At 52.1% G+C, this 21,646-nt stretch overlaps 1 protein-coding gene, 1 long non-coding RNA gene and 1 other non-coding gene across 3 annotated transcripts in view; 2 read left to right on the plus strand and 1 right to left on the minus strand.

The window, feature by feature from the left end:
- Positions 1 to 21,646, minus strand: part of LOC127055901 (zinc finger protein 558-like) — a 508,571-nt gene that overhangs the window by 340,765 nt on the left and 146,160 nt on the right. The gene's annotated exons all lie outside the window — the stretch shown is intronic.
- Positions 1 to 21,646, plus strand: part of LOC127055929 (uncharacterized) — a 308,434-nt gene that overhangs the window by 160,194 nt on the left and 126,594 nt on the right. The gene's annotated exons all lie outside the window — the stretch shown is intronic.
- TRNAK-CUU (transfer RNA lysine (anticodon CUU)) lies at positions 12,180 to 12,253 on the plus strand. The gene has a single exon. It is a non-coding gene; the product is annotated as a tRNA-Lys (tRNA).

Raw genomic sequence — 21,646 nt, forward strand, 5'->3', positions numbered from 1 at the left:
GTGGGCACAGATATGTATGTCCAGGCTGTGTATCAGTCCCAGGGCGATTAGAGGTTTTGTGAGGGGCACAGATATCTACATCCAGATTGTAGATGTCCCGGCGGGGGGATAGGGGGGTTGTTGGGTACAAAATACCTACATCCAGGCTGTAGGGTTTCCTGGGCGGTTAGGGGGTTCTGAGGGGCACATACACCTACGTGCACACTGGAGGTCCTTGGGGGGCTTATGGAGTCTATATGGGGCAACAGATAACAATGTTCTGGCTGATCAATCCCTGGGGGGCTTAGGGGGCTTGTGAGGGGGCCCACAAGATACTAAGCTCAGGATGGAGGGGTCTACAGGGTCTTAGGTGTTTGGTGGGGGGGCACAGATACTTACGTCCAGGCTACAGGGTTCCCGGAAGTCTGAGGGTCTGTCACGGAGTGTGGGGGAGTACGGTCCTGCACCTCTCTTCCTGGGACACAAGGTGACTCTCAGCCAGCCAGTAAAACAGAAGGTTTATTGGACAGCAGGAGTGAAGGATACAGCAGAGTTTGGAGGCACAAGCAGGACCCCTCAATCGAGTCCTTCTGGAGGTTCAGGAAACTTAACTCCCAGTTTCAGATTCCCTGAATTCCAAAAACCTAGACCAAAACCAAAACTGAACTAACTCCCTCCAGTCGGCCCCTTCCTGTGTCCAGCTTCCCTGGCAAAGGTGCTGATCCCCTCCCCCCTGCCTAGTCACGTTACAGGCTGAGCACGTGTCCGGTCCTAAGGTCACCCCCTGCTCTCCCATCCCCACACAGACAGTCCCTACTCATCACAGTAAATGCCCAGAGCATTTCCCGCATGGAGCAACAGTGACAACCCTGTGGCCACGCAGGTAGATGCACAGAGCATTTCTTCATAGAAGGAACAGTACGCCGTTGTGGCCACGCAGGGTAATGCACAGAGCATCAACACTACGTAGAGGCTGTAGAGATCCCTGCTGGGGCTCAGGGTAGTGAGGGGCACAGATAGCTAGTCTAGGCTGAGGGATTCCGGTGGGGATGAGGATTAGGGGACTTCATAGGGGACAACAAAATATCTACATCCGGGCTGGAGAGGTCCCTGGATGGCTTAGGGGGTTGTGGTGAGCACAGACACATACGTCCAAGCTGTAGTGGTCCCTGGGGTTTAGGGAGTTGGTGAGGGGCACAGAAAGCTCATACATGGTCTGGAGGGATCCGGGGGACTTAAAGAGTTGTGGTTGTTGCAGATACCTATGTCCTGGTTGGAGGGGGCCCTGGGGAGCTTAGGGGGTTTTGTGTGCATACACATAGCTACAACCAGGATGGTGGGGGACCTATGGGTCTAGGGGGCTTGTGGGAGGCAGAGATGCCTATGTCCAGGCTGAAGAAGCCCTGGTGAGGGCTTAGGGGGTTCCTGGAGGTCACAAATGTCTACTTCCAGGCTGGAGGGGTTGTGGGAGTATTTGAGAGTTGTGGGGGGGGGCAGGGCACAGATACTATTTCGAGGCTGTAGGGGGTCCAGGGTTGCTTTGGGGCATTTTGGGGTTACAGATACCTATGTCCATGCTTTAGGGTCGCTGGGAGGATCAGTGGGTTTGTGAGGGTGCACAGATACCTACTTCCAGGCTATAGGGATGTGGTGGGGCTTAGGGGTTTGTGGGGGGCACAGATACCTTCATCCAGGCAAGATGGGTCCTGGGGGCCTTAGGGGGGTGAGGGGAGCTCAGAAACTATGTCGAGGCTGGAGGGGTCCATCGTGGCCTAGGGGGTTGTGAGTGGCACAGAGACCTGCAGTCTAGGCTGGAGGGGTTTCGGGGTTTAGGAGGGTTGTGGGGTCTGAGATACCTATGTCTAGGCTGGAGGGGTCTCGGGGGGGATTAGGGTTTTCGGGGGAACAGATACTAATCCCGATTGTAGGGTCCCTGGGTAGCTAGGCGCTTGTGGGGGTCACAGATACACAACAATCCATGCTGTAGGGGTCTGAGGGTCTTTGTGTGGCTCTGGGGGTCACAGATACCTACCTACAGGCTGGAGGGGTCTGTGGGTATTAGGGGGTTGTGGGGCGTACAGATGCCTACATCGGGGCTGTGGGTTCCTGGGGGGACTAGCGTTTGTGGGGAGCACAGATACTTTATCCAGGCTAGATGGGTCCGGTGGGATTAGGGGGTTGTGGGGAGCACAGATACTATGTAAGCAGAAGCAGGATGAACTCTACCTTGACATCTGGTGTGAATTATGGAGAGTGTAGAAAAGAATTTCAGGGCTGATCAGGGTTTGCATTAGGCACACACACCCCTCTTGACACGAACAACGACAGCTGGGATGGCTGCTTGGCAGCTGTGGTATCTCCGGTTTATTTGTTGTTGGGCATGAGATGTGAGTGTTTCAACCTGATTGTGTGGATGAGAACTGTGAAAACTGCTTTGAGACAGGATTTCTCACCATCACTTGAGTGGCACTCGCTAGACAAGGGAGTGAGATCCTTGGGTGAACCAAAAACATGAATTGCACTTTTTTTTTTTTTTTAGCAGTTGAAGAGGAAAGTTGAATTTGATTCTTTAACAATGAAGTTCTAGGTTCCTAAGCTGAAATTGTTAAAGAGCTTTGTTAGCCAGTAAGGGAGTCTGAAGTTATATTGTGGAGCAGAGCAGCTGACAGATAGAAGCAGTTTTGGGATGGTTGGAATAGACCACGGAGTGAGGGTGAGCTGAGTTAGTTTTTAGGACAGCTGGAGCAGATCACCGGTCGGTTGGCAGAACAGAGTAGCTGGGGATGGAAGCTGAGCAGTTCATGGGGAAGGGGAAGCAGAATCCCACAGAGAGGCAGGGCAGTCAGCAGTGGGACCACGTAAAGTGCTCCTTTCTACCCCAGGCTGGCAGGGGAAAAACCCTGCAGATAGACTCCTTGAACTCTGGGGTTGCGCAACTGGGGTGATTTTGGGTTGGGACCTTGAAACATTTGAGGGATTGGACTTTGGAGTCTTGGGGTGATTTGGGGATTGCTAGATCAAGAGCCCAGGGAAAAGGACACGGCCTATTGAGGTTTTCCCAATTTAATGCTATGTTGTTTATCTCACGTTATTAAACATTTTATGCTACACCCAGACTCTGTGCTTGTGAGAGGGGAAGTATGGCCTCTTTGAGGCACTTAGGGGTGCGTATGTAAAATTTCCCATGTGACTGGGTGGGGCTCGAGATGGTTTGCATTACGTAGTAGAGAAGGGACCCCTATGTATTGAACCCAGTCCTTGCTGCTATCAATTCAGTCTGGCAGAAGGGTTCCACCTACATGCAGGCTGAAGGGGTCCCTGGGAGGCTTAGGGGGTTCGTGGGGGGCACAGATACCTACGTCCAGGCTGCAGGGGTCCCACAGGGGCTTAGGGGGTTAGTGGGGGGGCACAATATTTATGTCACGGTGTGGGGGAATCCGGTCCTGAACCCTTCTTCCTGGGAACACAGTGACTCAGCAGCCAGTAAAAACAAAAGGTTTTTTTTGGCCAACAGGAAACGAAGGATACAGCAGAGCTTTGGGCACAACCAGGACCTCTCGATCGAGTCCTTCTGGGGGTTCAGAAAGGCTTAGTTCCAGTTTGGAATCCCTGAATTCCAAATAACCCAGCTCCAAACCAAAACTGAACTAACTCCCTCCAGCCGGCCCCTTCCTGTGTCCAGCTTCCCAGGCAAAGGTGCTGCTGACCCCTCCCCGCTGCCTAGCTCGAGTTACAGGCTTAGGTCCTGTCCCTCACCTTACGTCACTCCCTGCTCTCCCATCTCCCACACCAGATAGTCCCTACTCCACCAGGGTCCCTACCCGTGGGGCCCCTAACCCTGGCTCCTGGGGCCTACCCCTGTGCCCTTACTCTAGCTCAGTTGCCATACCCATGGGCCCCTAACCCGAGCTCCAGAGGCTCCATCCGGGGCCCCGAACAATAGCTCCAGGTGCCCACCCGTGGGGCCCATAGCCTTCTTTCAGGGGCCCTACGAGTGGCCCCTAATCCTAGCTCCAGAGGCCTTAAGCGTGAGATCTCCTAACCCTAGCTCCAGGGGCCCCAACCCTGGGACCCCTAACTTTGCTCCCTGGGCACATCCCTGGGCATCTAACCCTAGCTATAGGGGACACTGCCCAAGGGGTCCCAAACCATAGCTCCAGAGGCCCTTACGTGGGGCCCCTAACACTAGCTCCAGAGGCCCTACCTGTGGGACCCCTAACCCTAGCTCCAGGTGCACATACCCTGGGGCCCCTAACCCTAGCTCCAGGGGCTATACCCATGGGTCCCTAATCCTAAATCCAGGGGTCCCATCAGGGAGCCTGAACAGTAACTTCAAGTGCCCCATACCTGGGCCTAACCCTAAGCTGCAGGGGTCATACCATGGTGACCTAAACTTAGCTCCAGTTGCCCCATCCCTGGGGCCCCTAACCCTAGCTTAGGGACCCTGCTCGTAGGGCCCCAAACTATGCTCCAGGGGCCCCTACCCATTGGGATCCTAACCCTAGCTCCAGAGCCCTACCCTTTTCTGGCTGGACATGTGCGAAGGATAAAACATACATCCTAATGAAACAGTCTGGACTTTTATTATGGGGAAAAAACAAGTTTTAAAACGTTTATATGTTGGAGGACTTGGACATACAGTATCTGAGCTGAACTGCAGAAAGATTCAGCAGTGGAAATGTTACGGATGCGGAAATGTTATCAGTAAGAGACCAGGGGAACACTATGAAGACTTTGCTTATACAACATTAGGATTTCTGAAGCAGATCTTAAAAGATGTATGTATTTTAAATAAACCTCACAACCTAGCTACAGGGCCTCTACCCCTGGGGCCCTAACCCTAGCTACCGGGGGCCCTACTCATGGGGCTGCTAACCCTAACTCCTTAGACCTACCTGTGAGGCCCCTAACCCTAGCTCCAGGGCCCTAACCGTAAGGTCTCTAACCTTGCTCCGCCTACAGGGGCCCCTAACCTACTCCATGGGGCCCCTAACTTAGCTCCAGGGCCCTACCAGTGGGACCCCTAACACTAACTGCAGGGCCCCTATCTGGGCCCCTAACGCTAGTCCAGAGGCCTACCGTGAGACCCCTCAACCCTAGCTCCAGGGGCCCTACCAGTGGGACCCCTAACCCTAACTGCAGGGCCCCTACCTGTGGGCCCCTAACCCTAGTTCCAGAGGCCTTACCCGTGAGACCCCTAACCCTAGCTCCAGGGCCCTACCACTGAGGCTCATATCCCCAGCTCCAGAGGATCTACTCCTAGGGCTCCTAACCCTAGCTCCAAGGATCCTACCCATGGGACCCCTAATGGAAACTCCAGGGGCTCTAACCCTTGGGGCCCTAACCCTACCTCCAGGGGCCCCATCCCTGGTTTCCCTAACCCAGCTCTAGGGGCCCTACTCGTGGGGCTTTTTCCCCTAGCTCCAGGGGCCCTACCCGTGGTTCCCCTAACCCTAGCTCCAAGGGCTCTACCCGTGGGACCTTACCCTAGCTCCAGGGGCCGTCCTCGTGGTGCCCCTAACACTAGGTCCAGAGGCCCCAACCCCTGGGAACCCTAACCCTAGCTCCAGGGGCCCTACATGTGGGAATCATAATCCTAGTTCCAATGGCCCTACCTATGGGACCCCTAACCTTAGCTTCCGGAGCCCTACCCATTGGGTCCGTTACCAAAGATCCAGGGGCCCTACCCCTTGCGCCACTAACCCTATCTCCAGGGGCCCTCTCCGTGGGGCCCCTAACCCAAGCTCCAGGGACCCCAACCCTGCATCCCCTAACCCTAGCTCCAGGGGCCCCATACCTGGGGCTCCTAACCCTAGTTCCAAGGGCCCTACCCGTGGGGTCCCTAACACTTGCTCCAGGCACCCTGCCCGTAGGGCCCTTACCTTAGCTAAAGAGGCCCTACCCGTGGGGTCCTTAGCCCTAGCTCCATAGACCCCACCCCCTGGAAAACCAAACACTAGCTCCAGGGGCCCCACCCACGCGAACCACTAACCCTAGCTCAAGGGCCAAGTCCTGGGGCCCACAATCCTATCTCCAAGGGCCTTAGCCATGCGCCCACCTAACGCTAGCTACAGGGGCTCTAAGCAGTGGAACCACTAACCCAATTTCCAGGGGCCCTACCAATGGGGCCCCTGTCCCTAGCTCCAGTGTCCCAACCCATGGGACCCCTAACCCTAGGTCCCATGGGCTCTACCCCTGGGGCCCCTAACCGTAGCTCCAGGCACCCCACCACTAGGACCCCTATCCCTAGGTCCAGTGCCCACCCCTAGGACCCTAACCTAGCACCATGAGCCCCAGCCCTGGGGCCCCTAATACCCAAACTCTAGGGTCCCTTCCTGTGGGGCCCCTAACCTAGCTCCAGAGGCCCTACCCATGCGAACCACTAACCCTAGCTATAGGGGCCTTACCCCTGTGTCCCCTAACCCTAGCTCCAGATGCCATATGCGTGGGCCACTAACCCTAGCTCCAGGGGCCTGACCCCCAGTACTCCTAACCCTAGCTCCAAGGGCCCCGATCCCTATGGCTTCTAACCCTAGCTCCAGGGGCCCAACCCATGGGGATCTAACCCTAGCTACAGGAGTCCTTACCCGTGGGACCCCAAACCTAGCTCCAGGGGCCCTACCATTGGGGCCCCTAACCCTAGCTGCAGGGGCCATACCCGTCGGGCCCCTAAACCTATCTCCAGGCGCCCCACCCCTGGGACCCTTTACCCTAGCTTCAGGGGCCCCATCCCTGGGGCCCTTAACCCTAGTTCCAGGGGCCCTACCCATGGAGCTCCTATCCCTAGCTTCAGGGACCCCACCCGTTGGGCCCTAACCCTAGCTCCAAAGGCCCTACTTTTGTGACCCCTATACCTAGCTCCAGGGGGCATACCCCTTGGGCCTCCAGTCCTAGCTCCAGGAACCGTACTCGTGGGGCCCCTATCCCTAGTGTTAGGCCTGAATAAAGATATTGCAGACAAAACCAGGTATGCCAACCTGACCAAAGTCAGGCTAACAGAGGTTTTTTGGGTAATTCCTGAGTGGAAAACACTGAGAAGCAGCAGCATGTCTCACAAGAGCGCCGGGAAAAAAGTGAGATAAGCGAGAAGCTGCATTCCTGGCATAGTACCAGATGTGCTGTGTTAGGGCAGCTCCTTCGAAGAACTGATAAGAGCCCTAGTTTCCCAGCCTCCTTGTTTTCACTCCCTGGTTTTGTTCGTTGTTTGTTTTTAACTCCCCTACATTTCTAACTTTAGGTATGTATGTATACTAAAGGTGTCTAGTTTCTAGTTGTTAAAAGAAGGGAGTGGGTTGCTCCAGTGAATAATTTATGACGCGACAGAACTGTCTATATAGGCTTATACTAAGATTTAAAGAGCGGGCTGGTTCTCTCGGGAGACGAGCTGCTCTATATTGATGCGTGCACTTGTCAATAAAGAGCTTTTGATCGGACCTTGCTGGTGTTGCCTGTCTCTCTCGCGGTCAGACAACTAACTTTGCCATCTGGGGGTTAGAGTCCCTGACACTAGCTCCAGGGGCTCTATCCCTGGGGCCCCTGACCCTATCTCCAGGGGCCCTACCCGTGGGGACCCTAACCCTAGCTCTATGGGACCTCCCCATGGGGCCCCTAGCCTTAGCTCCATGGGCCCTACCCGTGGGGACCTTAACCCTAGCTCCAGGAGCCCCATCCTTGGGGCCCCTAAATCTAGCTCCTGGGCTCCTGCCCGTGGGGCACCTAACCCTAGCTCCAGAGGCCCTTCCCTTAGGATCCCTAACCCAAGCTCCAGGGGCCCTATCCGTGGGGCCCCTAACCCTAGCTCCTGAGGTCCTACCTGTGGGAGCTCTAACCTTAGCTCCTGGCTTCGTGCCCATTTGACCCATAATCCTAGCTCCAGGGGACCTACCCGTGGGACCCCTAATCTTAGCTCCAGGGGCCTTACCCCTGGGGTGCCTAACCCTACCTTCAGGGGCCCTACCCGTGGGGCCTCTAACCCTAGTTCCAGGGGCCCCACTCCTGGAACCCCTATCCCTAGCTCCATGGGCCCCATCTCTGGGGCTCCAAATCCTAGCTGCATGGGCCCTAACCCCTGGGTCCCCTAACTCTAGCTTCAGGGGCCCTACCAGTGGGACCCCTAACCCTAGTTCCATGGGTCCCACCCCTTGGACCCCTAACCCTTGCTCCAGAGGCCCCATTGCTGGGGATCCAAACCCTTGCTCAAGGTGCCCTGCCCATGGGGCCGCTAACCCTAGCTCCAGGGGCCCCACCCCTAGACACCCGAACACTAGCTCCAGGCACCCCACCCCTGGGACCCCCACCCTTGCTCCTGTGGCCCCGTCCCTGGGGCTCCTAGCCCTAGCTCCAGGGTCCCTACATGTGGGAACCCTAACCCTAGCTCCAACGGCCCTTCCCGTGGGGCCCCTAACCCTAGCTCCAAGGTCCCTTCTCGTGGGACCCTTAACCCTATCTGCAGGCCCTGTACCCCTGGGTCCCCTAACCCTAGCTTCAGAGGCCCTACCCATGGGGCCCTTTACCCTAGGTCAAGGGGCCCTATGCATGGGTCCCCCAACCCTAGCTCAAGGGGCCCTATCTCTGGGGCCCCTAAACCTAGCTCCAGGGGCCCTGCCCGTTGGACCCCTTTGCCTAGCTCCAGGGTCCCTTGAAACACTTGGGAAAATGTGTTTGACTGTTCAGGCATTGGGAGCTCAGCTAAGAATGCAAATGCTTTTCAAAGACTGCGGGGACTGTGGGATCGCTGGAGTCCTCAGTCTCCCCTCCCTCCCTCCATGAACGTCCATTTGATTCTTTGGCTTCCGTTACGCTTGTCACGCAGCACTGTGCTGAGTCCCGGCTGTGGACTCTGTCTATCATAGCCTGGAGATTTTTTCAAATGCTTTGTCATTTCGTCTTCTGTAACGGAGCTCTGATAGAACAGATTTGTCTCTCCATACAGCGATCAGATCCAGTACCTCCCAGACGGTCCACGCTGGAGCTCGTTTTGGGTTTGGGACTGCATCGCCACCTGTGCTGATCAGAGCTCCATGCTGGGCAAACAGGAAATGAAATTCAAAATTCGCGGGGCTTTTCCTGTTTACCTGGCCAGTGCATCCGAGTTCAGATTGCTTTCCAGAGCGGTCACAAGGGTGCACTGTGGGATACCGCCCGGAGGCCAATACTATTGAATTGCGGCCACACTAACCCTAATCCAACATGGCAATACCGATTTCCGCGCTACTCCCCTCGTCGGGGAGGAGTACAGATATCGGTATTAAGAACCCTTTATATCGATATAAAGGGCTTCATTGTGTGGACGGGTGCAGGGTTAATTCGTTTTAATGCTGCTAAATTCGGTTTAAATGCGTAGTGTAGACGAGGCCTAAGAAAGCGGCTGTTTGACCTACAAACAACGACAAAGTAAAACCTGCAAGAGCAGCCTTTCAGTTCAGAGGCCTGATAATAAGATGTTACTAATAACTGATGAAAGAGTTACAAACGACTCAAAACCATACTCAGAACAAACCAAATGGGAACACAGACAACACCATTTTTCTTCTCTGCTCTTCAACCACGATATTCTCCCCATAGGGAGGTCCATCCGCTCCTGGGGGTTCAGTAGCCACAGTAACAAGGGTGATGTGTGCAAGGGATGGAGGAAGCTGCTATTCCATCTCCCTAGTCCAAAAATCAGTTGAATAGCTAGTCCTGAGATAGAGGAAGTATCAGTTATTAAAGTCATAAGAACTAATTTAACATTGTGATTCCAGCCAATGTTAAAATGATCTAACATTCAGGCTTAATAGACACATTTCTAGTCCTCTGCATAGAACGCCTCAAATGATGCAAAAATAGCAAGTTTGACTTTAAAAAGTCATAAAAGGGGTGTCATCCAGAATCTGACACTTGGTGAAACGTAAGGTCTAGAACACACAACCCAGTTTGGGGATTGTGCTCTGCTTCTTAACAATCTGCCTGAGGTTGCCACTCACAGTCACAAGCTACTCCAGATGGCTGGGGCCCTCTCATGGATCAGTAACTGGTTAGCAGCTTGGAAAGAAAGAGTAGGACTAAATAGTCGTTTTTTGCAGTGGAAAGGGGTAAATAAAAGGCTTCCAAAGTATGAGACGAGGCTACAGACATTAGGGCTGGTCAGTTTAGACAAGACCGTAGAAGCACCACTTCTCAACCAGGTGTCTGCCAAAGAAACCAGGCTTGACCCACATCCCCAAGCCACCAAGCCTACCTGCCTGCATTGAAGGGGGGAGAGAAAGGGCACAACAAAAAATTGCAGCATCAATGCAGAAGAGAGAACTCTTCCCCTGCCATTATCAGTAAGGGTTGCCTCACAGCCACTGACTCCCTGAACAGAAATAGCAAAAGTCCAACCACCATTCTACTTCCCTTTCCACTACAAGAGATAATGGGTGGGAGCTGCTCTCTTGAGACTGTCCTGCTGCTGCCCAGGCACATGGCAGACAGAGCTTGGGCCCGCAAGCCGAGGGTTGTTGATCGCTTGAAGACCCAGAGGGAAAGAGACAATGTGCTGTGTATCAGAGAATGGCTTTTGATCCATTGACCTCTGGGTTATGAGGCCCAGCACGCGTCCGCTGCCACCACTCTGCTGGCTCTTACTCCCCCTGCCACTCCAGCCACCTCTATCTGGATTAGTGCCTTACGAGCTCTCACGCTGGCAGGCATATGCGCCGGCTTGCTAGGCAGCTGCCCTGGTCACAGGCTTTTACAGCTTCTATAGGGTAAAAAGGATCTATTTGGGGTTTGGACCCCATTGGGAGCTGGGTAGCTGAGTGCCGGAGACGGGAGTACTGCTTAAACTGTTTTCAATTAAGCCTTCAGCTCGTGGGGGATGAGGTTCAGCCTTTGATCCGTGTCTGCAGCAGGCAAGCGCCTCTGGCTCAATCGGCCCCCACCCTGCCCCCGCTGTATTAGCTGACTAAAACCTGGAGCAAAGGTACACGCCTTGCAAGGGAACAGGAGCCGGGATCTAGAACAAATGTCAACATTTTAGTAAGATGACGTTCAAAGAAGAAAAAGGTGTACGGTACAGCATTTAGGTGTAGAAGTTTCTGGTGATCAGGGAACAATGTACAGATTACCCAGAGGGTGCGAAGTTCGGTTTAAGATCGGGTGGCGTAAGGAATACAGAATCTGCAATAGCCCTGACTGGGGGTAAAAGGTTAACGTACAGACACTGAGTTAGGAGGGTATGTTGTTCCATGTGAGGGCTACGTTCAGGTGTGGAGTTAAGAAGCGGGTACGACAATGAGAATGGATTCACCCGCGTTTGGTGAGTTTTAACATTCAGTGTTTTTAATCTTTGCCACAATCTAGTTTAAGCAGGGTCGGTATGAACTCTACCCTGCCATCTGGTTGGTGATCTGTTGTAAAGGCCTTTTGGGGCTGATGTCATTTGCATGGTTACACCCACCCCAGATTGCATGAGGGGAGTGCTTGTCCAAATGGTCATTTCAGCTGCTGTGGGATCCCCCATCTCTTTGTTATTGGGGCAGGAGTAATCAAGTGTATTTTCCTGTTTAGTTTGGATCAAGGAGAAAGTAACTGTACCTGGCATTTGAGGCCTGAGAGCTTGCCCCTCGCCTGGAAAGGACTCATCATTAAGGGGTATGGGTTCCAAACCCGCCCCCCGTCCCCAAGTGCGTGGGAAGTAGAAATAGATGTTTGTTTTTGGTCTGATTGATTTTGTGTCTGGTGTCTAAAGACAGAGGTATTTTTGAATATCTTTAGAATTGTTGTTAGTACTGAAGTTTCTCATCTTAAAGTTATGCTATTAGATTTCTTCTTACAGTATATTTTGGTGCTGAAAGGTAAAAGGTTGCTCTGTGTGTGCTGTTATAGGAGTGAAAGTAACAAAGGTTGGTTGCAGAGAGGGTGCATGTGCCACAAAAGTTGTGCCTGTCCCACCCCAGCTGTGGTCCCCAGAGTCCAGAATTTGCATAAACTCACCCCCTTACCTGTGACTAACAAGCTTGCCCTGCTAACTCTTCCAGCGAAAACAGGCCCAAAGAAAGTGTATGCAAGCCCTGTACTGCAGCCCCAGTACTATTTTTCGGTTCCTTCCCACAGATCTTTCACTCCGCACCAGTCCAGTTCCTTGCTGTTGCTTGTCCAACCACTGCATGCATGTGCTAGACCGGACCCTGAGCTGATTCCTGACTGTTGTGCTCCATACAGCCTGGCCTGTCTGTGTCTCTGTGGTGCAATGGGTCAGCACGTTTGGCTCTTAACTGAAAGGATGGTGGTTTAAGCCCACCCAGGGACAGTGATAAGCCTGTGCTACTTCCTTGCTTTCCTGCGGGCAGGGCCGGCTTTAGGCCAATTCAACCAATTCCCCTGAATCGGGCCGCGCACCCAAGCCCATGCTGGGTGCACTGTACTAGGGTGGCCCAGCTTCCCCAGGGGGCAATTTAAAGGGCCTGGGGCTCCCAGCAGGGACTGGAGCCTCAGGCTGTTTAAATTGCCACCAGAACCCCACTGCTGGAGACTTGGGGGCTATTTAAAAAGTCTGGGGCTCCCCTTGCTTCTACCTGCGCCGGCCTTTAAACAGCCCCCGGATCCCCTGCCACTTCCCCAGGGCTCCCGCGGCTATTCAAAGGGCCGGGGCGGTAGAAGCAAGGGGAGCCCCAGACTTTTTAAATAGCCCCCGAGCCCTGCGCTGCTGCTGCTACCTTGGTGGAGGAGGGGGCACTTACCGTACAGGGTAGGCTGTACCCCCTGTACCCGCACCCCTGCCCACAGCCAGCCCCTGCTGCACCCCCTGCCCTGCCTGCACCAGCCCCGCACCCCGTGCCCTGTCTCCAGTCAACCCTTGCTGCACTCCCCTGCCTTAAGCCAGCCAGTCCCACACTCCTCTGTCTCCAGGCCTGCCAACCCCTGTGCACTCCCCTGAGGCCCTGCCTGAAGCCAACCAGCCCACTCCACCCCACATCCCCCTGCCTGCTGCCAGCCCCTGTCAGCAGCCAGTCCCACACACCCTGCCCTGCCTGCAGCAGCCCATTTGCAGCCAGTCCTGCACCCCCTGTCCTGTCTGCAGCCAGCCCCGCATGCCTTGCCCTGCTTGCAGCCAGACCCTACCTCCAGTCAGCCCCATCCCTGCCTCCAGTCAGCCCCATGTCCACTGGTGCCCTGCAGTTCCCAGGGCAGTAACCCTGCACACACGCTGCAATGAGAGGGGCAGTGAACAGCTCTGACCCACACATGTGCACAGGGTGACTAGACAGCAAGTGTGAAAAATTGGAACAGGGTGGGGTAATAGGATCCTATATAAGCAAAAGACCCCCCAAATCGGGACTGTCCCTATAAAATCGGGACATCTGCTCACCCTAGCACACCCCCAGGGAGTGGCGGGGACCCACACATGTGAAACGGAGCTCATTTCTAGTTCAGGCCCATCTTTTTAAAAAAGAATTTTAGGTAGGGTAAACATACATCCGTATTTTCCTGGACATGTCCAGCTTTTTGGTTCTTAAATAGACCATCTGGGAGAAATTTTTAAAAATATGGATGTATGGTAATCCTATTGGTACAAAAAATACATACTGTGGCACATCCCTTAAATCAGAACTTTTTACAGGGAACCGGCTGCTAAGAAATGAAAGGCTTTTATTTACATGTTTTTTTTTTTTGTCATCCCTGCCGGGGCCCCGCCGAATATGTTCGAATTGGGCCCCGCACTTCCTAAAGCTGGCCCTGCCTGCGGAGAGCCTCAAAGGTCCCATTTTGCTGCCTCTTGGCCTCAGTGCGTTCAGCTAGTGGCCCAAAGACCGGGCTGGATGTCATTCAGAAACCCATCTCCCAGCAGCTGTTCCAGAGGCTCAGGTTTAATCCTCAAGGCCGAGCACAAAAACTTTCAGCCAGGAACATTTCGCTCTCTCCCCGCCTCCACCCAAGTGGCAAAGGAGAAGCAGACGAGACACGCCGGCTCAAAGACACCTCCCTCCCACTTCCCTGTAGGCTGTGCAAAGCTCTTGGCCTGCCTCACGCCTTGTCAGGAAAGCGCGGCCATGCTGCTCACACCTGAGTCACGTCCGCAGCCTAGCCTGCCCTGGCTGACGGTGTGCAGAGCCACGCCAGTCAATGGCAGTTTGAATCAGGAGCCTAGGCTCTTTCCCCTGACAGCCACACACACAGCACTGCCTGGTGTCCCGAGAGCCTCCTTCCTGTTCTCCCGCAGCACACGCTGCCTGCCAGTGTGGGTGGGAAAAGGGGACCAGGAAGTACTGCAGCCTCATTCCAGGACAGGAGGCCCTCGCCATATCCAGGCCTGCCTCTTGCCTTCAGTCCAGGTAGCCTCATGGCCTAGGCTCTTGGTGCTCTGCTGGTCACTGCCTTGCTGGAAGGCCCTGAGGGAAAAGAAGCAAGCACACATGTAGCAGAAGATGGCTTTGATCCATTAATCTCTGGGTTATGGGCCCAGCACACTTTTGCTGCACCATTCTGCTGATTTTTCATGACCGCTGCCACTCAGCCACCACTATCTGGATTAGCAACTTATGCGCTCTCACGCTGGCAGGCAGATGCGCAGTCTGCTAGGCAGCTGTCCTGGTCACAGGATATTACAACTTCTACAGGGTAAAAGGGATCTATTTGGGGTTTGGACCCCATTGGGAGCTGGATAGCTGAGTGCCAGAGACGGGAGCACTTCTTAAACTGTTTTCAGTTAAGCCTTCAGCTTCACCCTCACCTGAAAAGTAGTCACCATTAAGGGGTATGGGTTCCAAATGCCAAAAGCATGTGGGAGGTAAGAATGGGTGTTTAGCTGTCTGTGGTTGTTTTAGTTGATTTCCTTTTTGTTGTTCCTGGTGTGTAAAGACAGAGACATTTTTGAATTTCTTAAAATTGCTGTTAGTGCTACAGTTTCTCATCTTAAGCTTATGCTATTAGATCTTTTCTGTGATATATTCTGGTTCTGAAAGGTAAAAGGTCGCTCTGTGTGTGGCATTATGGAGTGAGGTAGCAAATGTTGGTTGCAGAAATGGGGCATGTGCCACAACAGTCCTGCTCCCCAGCTGCATTCCCTGAGTCCAACCTGCAAAATTTCCATGCAGTCAGAGTGGAAAAAAACATTTTACCTAACTGTGAAGTTGCTTACAACTTTCAGTGTGGAAGTGAGATCAGAACCCCCCACTTTAAGTACATCTAAAATTTATACTTAACTATTAGTGATTTTAGGTCTGTAGCATAGAACTGAATTTGTACTACAATTACAAAAAACTTTATTTTTAAACTAGAAAAGAAAAAAAGCCATAAAACCTGCAATTAGAAACTTAAAAAAAACCCCATAGTACTAAATTTAAATATTCATTTTCAACCTTTTTTATTTCACTATGCTTTGGAACCCATGTCCCTTGCCTAATGAGATATATGTAGGTTCGGGTGACTCCCAAAAGCATGAACTGCTAAGGACCGTTCTACTGTCCTTGATTCATATCACCAGGATAACTACACTTTATTACTCCTGCCCTAATAAGAAAGAGACTGGGGGTCTCACAGCAGCCGAAATGACCATTTGGACAAGCACCCCCATCATGCAATGCGGGGTGGGTGTGACCATGCACATCAGCAACAAAAGACTTTTACAACACATCACCAACAGATGTCAGGGTAGAGTTCATTCTGACCCTGCTTACATCCTCCCCACAACCAAGAATTGGTGCTCCTGGTAAATCACACTCCCTATTATACCAAATCATTGGTATTGAATGCTGAAGTCACAGCTGGCAAAAGTAGCCACCCATCTCTGCCCTGCAGCATCCAGCTTAGCCCTTGTTAACACATAAGTCAGTGGATTGTTCTCTGTCCATACCTGAAACTGAGCACCACACAAGTAGTCTCCAAAGTTCTCAGTGATGGCCCATTTCAAGCCCAAGAACTGCAGCTGGTGGATGGGATAGCAAGTTTCGCTATCAGACAGTCCTCAGCTGGCAAAGGCTACAGATTTACATTTGCCTTCCACTTCCTGGTACGAGACTGCTCCCAAAGCCTCCAAACTGGCATCAGCATGCAGGATAAATGGCTTGTCTGAGTCAGCAGAGACTAGGACTGGCACATGAATCAGGCAAATAATGATTTCCCGTAAATCTCTGTCACATCTCTCATCCCGCCATGTCCCAAATGGAGAGGAGAGGAGCCCCTCCCCTGTCCCAGCCCAAGAACACCAGATCTGTGCAGGTAAGATGTCTGTAGCCCAAACCAGCTGGAGCTGCTGGGGAGAGGAGTTCTCCCCTCAGCCCAGGCCCACTGGAGTTGCTATTGCAGTGGGGGAGAGATGTCTTTCATCTAGTTCTTTGATGCCCTGATAAGAGGGGGGTTGAGTTTTTTCTTCCCATCTACAGCTCAAACTTCTTTTTCCCCCACCACTTTCTGCTCTAGCCTGATCTCCCTCTTTCACCTCAATTCTCTTTTTCCTGGTCTTGTTCCAGAGCCCTGACAGCCCAATTCTCTGCCCTAACCCCGTGCCCTCTACTGCACCCTGAACCTCTCATTCTAACCCCACCCTAGAGCCTGCACTCCCAGGGCCAGTGCCCTCATCCACCTGCACTCCAACTCTCTGTCCCATGTACCCTGATTTAGGGTGTACTAATAATATTAATTTGGATAATATGATGAAAATTTAATTTATTAGCTTACATTTTATTTAATTTAATTGAGTTACAAAGTTACAGTTGCTTTACTGCTATTCAATAGATACATAGGGCATTATATGCAACAAAGTTTAGGTTAATGTCTCTTACCACACTTCCTTGATAACCTGGTGGTAAGAGACACAGAACCAGCCTTGCAGTCCAGGTTTCTCAATTCTTGAGTGAAAGATGCAGCGCTGAGAAAAAGTTACTGTTACTTAGGGTTTACTTGACTAAGTTAAACTTAAAATCAAAACCTAATAAACAAAGAATAAAAACTTATGGAAATGGAGCTTAGTCTAGTTCCCTTGAAACTTAAAGTTTAAGAACAAGTACAGCCTACTGCTAGTACATAGAGAGAGAGTGGAGGAAGTAAGTCAGAATGATAGAGTGAAGTGCTCTAGTGCGGTGGGCTACCTCTTTTATAGGGCACAAGCACCGGAAATCCTTCCTCCTATGTCCAAATTTCATTCCTCACCCACAAAACGTTAGGGTACACTTACTTCACAGGCTAGTATGTTTGTGCATGTTGATGACATGTACATATGCACATAAGTTCCCTTGTGTTGTACCTGTTAAGTCTGTGGGTAGAATACTGAAAAAAAAACCCATGCCATTCTCCATTGTCGATTGGTCTAAGTAAAGGTCTTAGACAGGCGTGAGTACTTATCTATTTAAGTAACAAGATACAGGTCAACTTTGCTTTCTTAGTAAAAGGTCACAATATAGATATGCTAACCTTGCCTTAGCTTAACATACAGGATATGGCCTGTAGGGTCTCGTAAGTCATGTGCCCCAGCCTCCTAATCATTTCTATTGCCCGCCGCTGGACCCTCTCCAAATTGTCCACATCCCTTCGCATGTGGGACCCAACCCCAAAAGTACCCACATTTCACCCCAATGGCCCCCAAATGCCAAATTTTAATATGTAAATAGGGTGCTCCCATGGTCATGTCACTCCCGAGCTCTCCAGTGGAGCCTGCTGGTGGAGAACAAGGTCAAAATCAGCCAGAACGTCGCTCAGTCAATTCCCTGTGCTCCCAGCAGGTGGTATCGGAAAGCTCCAAGATGGCTCACTTCCCTTTCTCTCATCAGCTTCAGGCCCCAGGGTTACAAATGCCCAAACTAGTTGGGATTCTCCACTTGGCTCAGGGTGTGGGGCTGCTCTGAGGGGATGGACTTGCACACTTGGGATATTAGTGCAAAGATACAATTTCAATTTCTCTTAGAGAAATTTGAGGGCAATTTATATTTGGTAAAAATCTTATTTCGTGAAAGGAAAGCTGCAGTGATATCCTGGTTACTGGGGTGCAAAACACTTTCCTCCTGCAAGAAACAAGAAGTTAGAATTAGACATTTACATCATTTGTTCCAATGTTGGCACAGGTTTAATTTTGCTTCTGTGCAGGTTTGTTTCAGCCGGTGACTGTTTTGGTTTATTGGGTTGTTTTGTTTTTTTAAGTTGGAATGGAGATTTTAATTGACATTTGCTGGATTCGAATGGCTGACCTGCAACACCAGTTTTGACATACTTCTGCATATTTTATACAGATTTGGCCAGTATTCAAGGATACAATTCCTTTATAGGAGGTTTTAGAGTTCAGGCTTATTTATTTGATGTTATTTTATCATCCTGCTGTAGCACACCTTTTTGATAAAACCTTGAAATTATTAATTTATGGCATTTGTTAGTTTTTATTTTTAAAAACAAAGTTTTTCTTAATGTTTGGGTTTTAAATTAAGCATTGTTTTTGGTTTCAAATTTTCATTTAGGTTTTGGTTGTTGATGGGATCTTTAAGAACTTTGGATTTAATACTAAAATTTGGACAGATTTAGCTTATTGAAAGTAAACTGTTCACTATTTTATTTTAATAAAGGTTGTATTGCTGTAAACCCTAGCCAGTGGGAGAGGAGACGAGCCTGGTCTTTAATTGAGAAGGAGCAGAGGCATGGGAGAGGCCAGGTGATGGGGGGGCACAGCCCCCCAATTTTTTTTGTCTACCCACCTCAGTCTCCCACCAAACGAGAAGAGTCTGATGCCACTCCTGCTGGTCACTGGGTATCACTGCTGCTCCATGGGAAACATGCTCTGTGCATTACCCAGCTTGGTGAGAAACACGCTCTGTGCCTTACCGTGACTGGTCCGTGGGTGTCACTGCTCCTAGAAGGCAGACACATGCTGTGCATTACACCACCTGACCGCTGGGTGTCATTGCTGTATCAATGGAAACACTTTCTGTGCATTACCCTGAATGACCACGAGGTGTCACTGCTGCTCCAAGGGAAACATACTCTGTGTGTTACCCTGATTGGCCACCTGGTGTCACTGCTGCGCCAAGCAAAACACCTTCTGTGCATTACTCTGACTGCCCACTGGGTGTCACTGCTGCGCCAAGGGAGACATAAGAGCGGCCAGACTGGTTCAGACACAAAGTCCATCTAGGCCAGTATCCTCCTGTCTTCTGACAGTGGCCAGTGCCAGGTGCCCCAGAGGGAATGAACAGAGCAGGGAATCATCAAGCGATCCATACCCTGTTGCGCATTCCCAGCTTCTGACAAACAGAGGCTACAAGCACCATCCCTGCCCACCCTGGCTAATAGCCCTTGATGGATCTATCCACCATAAACTTATCTAGTTCTTTTTTGAACCCTGTTATAGTCTTGCCCTTCACAACATTCTCTTGCAAGGAGTTCCACAGGTTAACTATGCAACTGTCTTGAGTTTACCCCCCCTCCCGTGGCAAGGTTGTATATGGAAAAGAGGATGAGGATGAGGAGAGCCATGATGTGTCTGTCAGTGGCTGGTGCCTCAGTTTCCTCTAGGCAGCAGTGCTGCAGGCTCCTTTGGTCTGTGCCCATGCAACTGTGTCTGGGGAAGGAGGAATAGAGGTTCATTCTTCCCAGCCCCACGCCCCACCCCCAGCAACTGGGGAATCCAGGCCAAATTTAATCCTGGTAGCTGGGCTGGGATTAGCCTGGGCTGGGGTAGGGCTGGGGAGGAATTGGGAGGGAAACAGACGCACCTGCTGTGAGGGAAGATCCTCCCATTCCCTGCCAACCTCATTCACTCCTTGCAGCACGGCACCCCCTAGCATTTCTTTCTCTGTCATGGGAGCTGTCTGCTGCTTCTTCTCCCTTAGCATCATCTCTCCCCATCCTGGAGCACTGCCATTGCCCATCCCGTGCAAACAGGCAGACCCCGGTGTGCCCCATGGCACTGCCCTGCAATTGTGGAGGCAGCTGTTGGATGGAGCCATATCAAAATATGGGGGTGGGCAAGGCTGGGGACCAGGACTCCTGGGTTCTCCCCTCAAATGTGGGAGGGGAGTGGAGATTAGGGGGTAGAGTGGGGGAGGGACAGGGCTGGGATCCAGGGCTACTGCTTTTTCTGCTTTTCTCCACCTCCTGCAGCTGCCTCGATCCTTTCAATGTGTTTCTTGTTCCATATTCATTTGCTGACTTGTGTAAATCACCCCAGAGGTGGCTGCATCTCAGTGTTGGGTGAGGCACCCTTGGCTGCATCACCTCCTAACCGTGTCTCTCTCCCCTTTCGAGTGACCCTGCAGCACTAAGCAAACATCCACAAGATCATGGGGCACTTTGGGCACTGCGCAGGCAGGGGCCAGGCGCCCAGCCCTCCCTCCAGAGAATGGGACACAGCATCGACTACTTTTTACAGGGATTAAAAAGGGGCAAAGGAGGGCAAATCAGAGGAGTAGGCGGCCAGGGTCGGGGGTCAAGCAGCTGGAGGCAGAGTTAGGAGAGGGACTGAAGGCAAAGTCAGGGAGGTGGGAAGGAGCCGGAGTTAAGCCCAGAGGGAGGCGCTGCCAGAGGGTTAAACCCCAGCACAGTCAGGGGCCGAGGGGGAACAGTTATCCGGGTGGGCTGAGACTCCAGTGTTTGCAAACATGGGTGGGGGAGCAGAGGGCTTTTTTATTTCCCCTCCCACAGGCAGCACCTCTCAGCATGGACTTCCCAGGGCTGGGCTCTTAAAGGCACAAGCATCCCACCGCCTAGACACTGCAGCTCCTCTCTGATGTAACCTACTAAGGTGCTGCAGTAGGAGACTCAATTCAGTGAAACTGGGCATTCCCTATACGCCCCCCAGCCAGGGGGCTGTACACCCCCTTCCCCGATTTTCCCCAACACCCCCTCCCTCAGTGGTCAGGTAGTTACATGCAGCGCTGCCAATGTTGTCATTGGTTGCAAATTTGAATGGAAATTGAAACGTTAACACACACTTTAAAAGCAGATACAACGTATGAAAACTACTTGAACCTGAGAAAGTCAAATAGGTTTGGAAAGTCTGGACAAAGCCGGGTTTCCTCACACAGCTGTTGTGTCTGCTGACAATGTTGGTGCATTGGCATCGGCAGTTTTGGCCAACCTTAGAATTTCAAATGATGATTTGTAAGCGAGGTGTGAATGAGCTCTCCCCTGGCAGCTACTGATGACCAGGGTTGGGGGGAAGCTTTGGGACCAGACTGTATTTACATGAACTCACCTACTCTGCTGAGGTATCCAGCGGACAGAGCTGGGCTGCCTCTGCTCTAGGTGCCCGGAGGAGGGAAGGTGTGTGGGGCTCCAGCCTGGGACTCTTCCTCCCTCCTGCCAAGCCCTGACTATTAATCCCAGCGCTGGCACTCCTTTCTTCAAGCGCCATGTAGGCCAGAGGAAACGTGTGGTAGAAAGCACAAGGGCGAAGCTTGTGAACATCAGGTGCAGGAGCAAGAATCCCAACTATCAGGGTAGCAAGTTCTAGAGCCCTATCCCATTGTGGCCATCCCTGCCAAAGACCTGGCTCTCGGAGGTGTGAGTCACCCAGCAGGAGGGGAAAGATTCACTCTTACACAGATGGAGACAGGGGAGTTGAGCTCTGGGGCATTACGACAAGCATGGGTGGGTGGCAAGTTCGTAGAAATTTTGGTGGTGCCCAGAACCCGCCCCCAAACTCCACCTCCACCTGCCTAAGGCTCTGGGAGGGGGTTTGGGGGGGATTAGGGTGCAGGATTCAGGCTTTAGGATGGAGTTT

Source organism: Gopherus flavomarginatus, chromosome 7 (assembly GCF_025201925.1).
Source record: "Gopherus flavomarginatus isolate rGopFla2 chromosome 7, rGopFla2.mat.asm, whole genome shotgun sequence".
NCBI lineage: Eukaryota > Metazoa > Chordata > Testudines > Testudinidae > Gopherus > Gopherus flavomarginatus.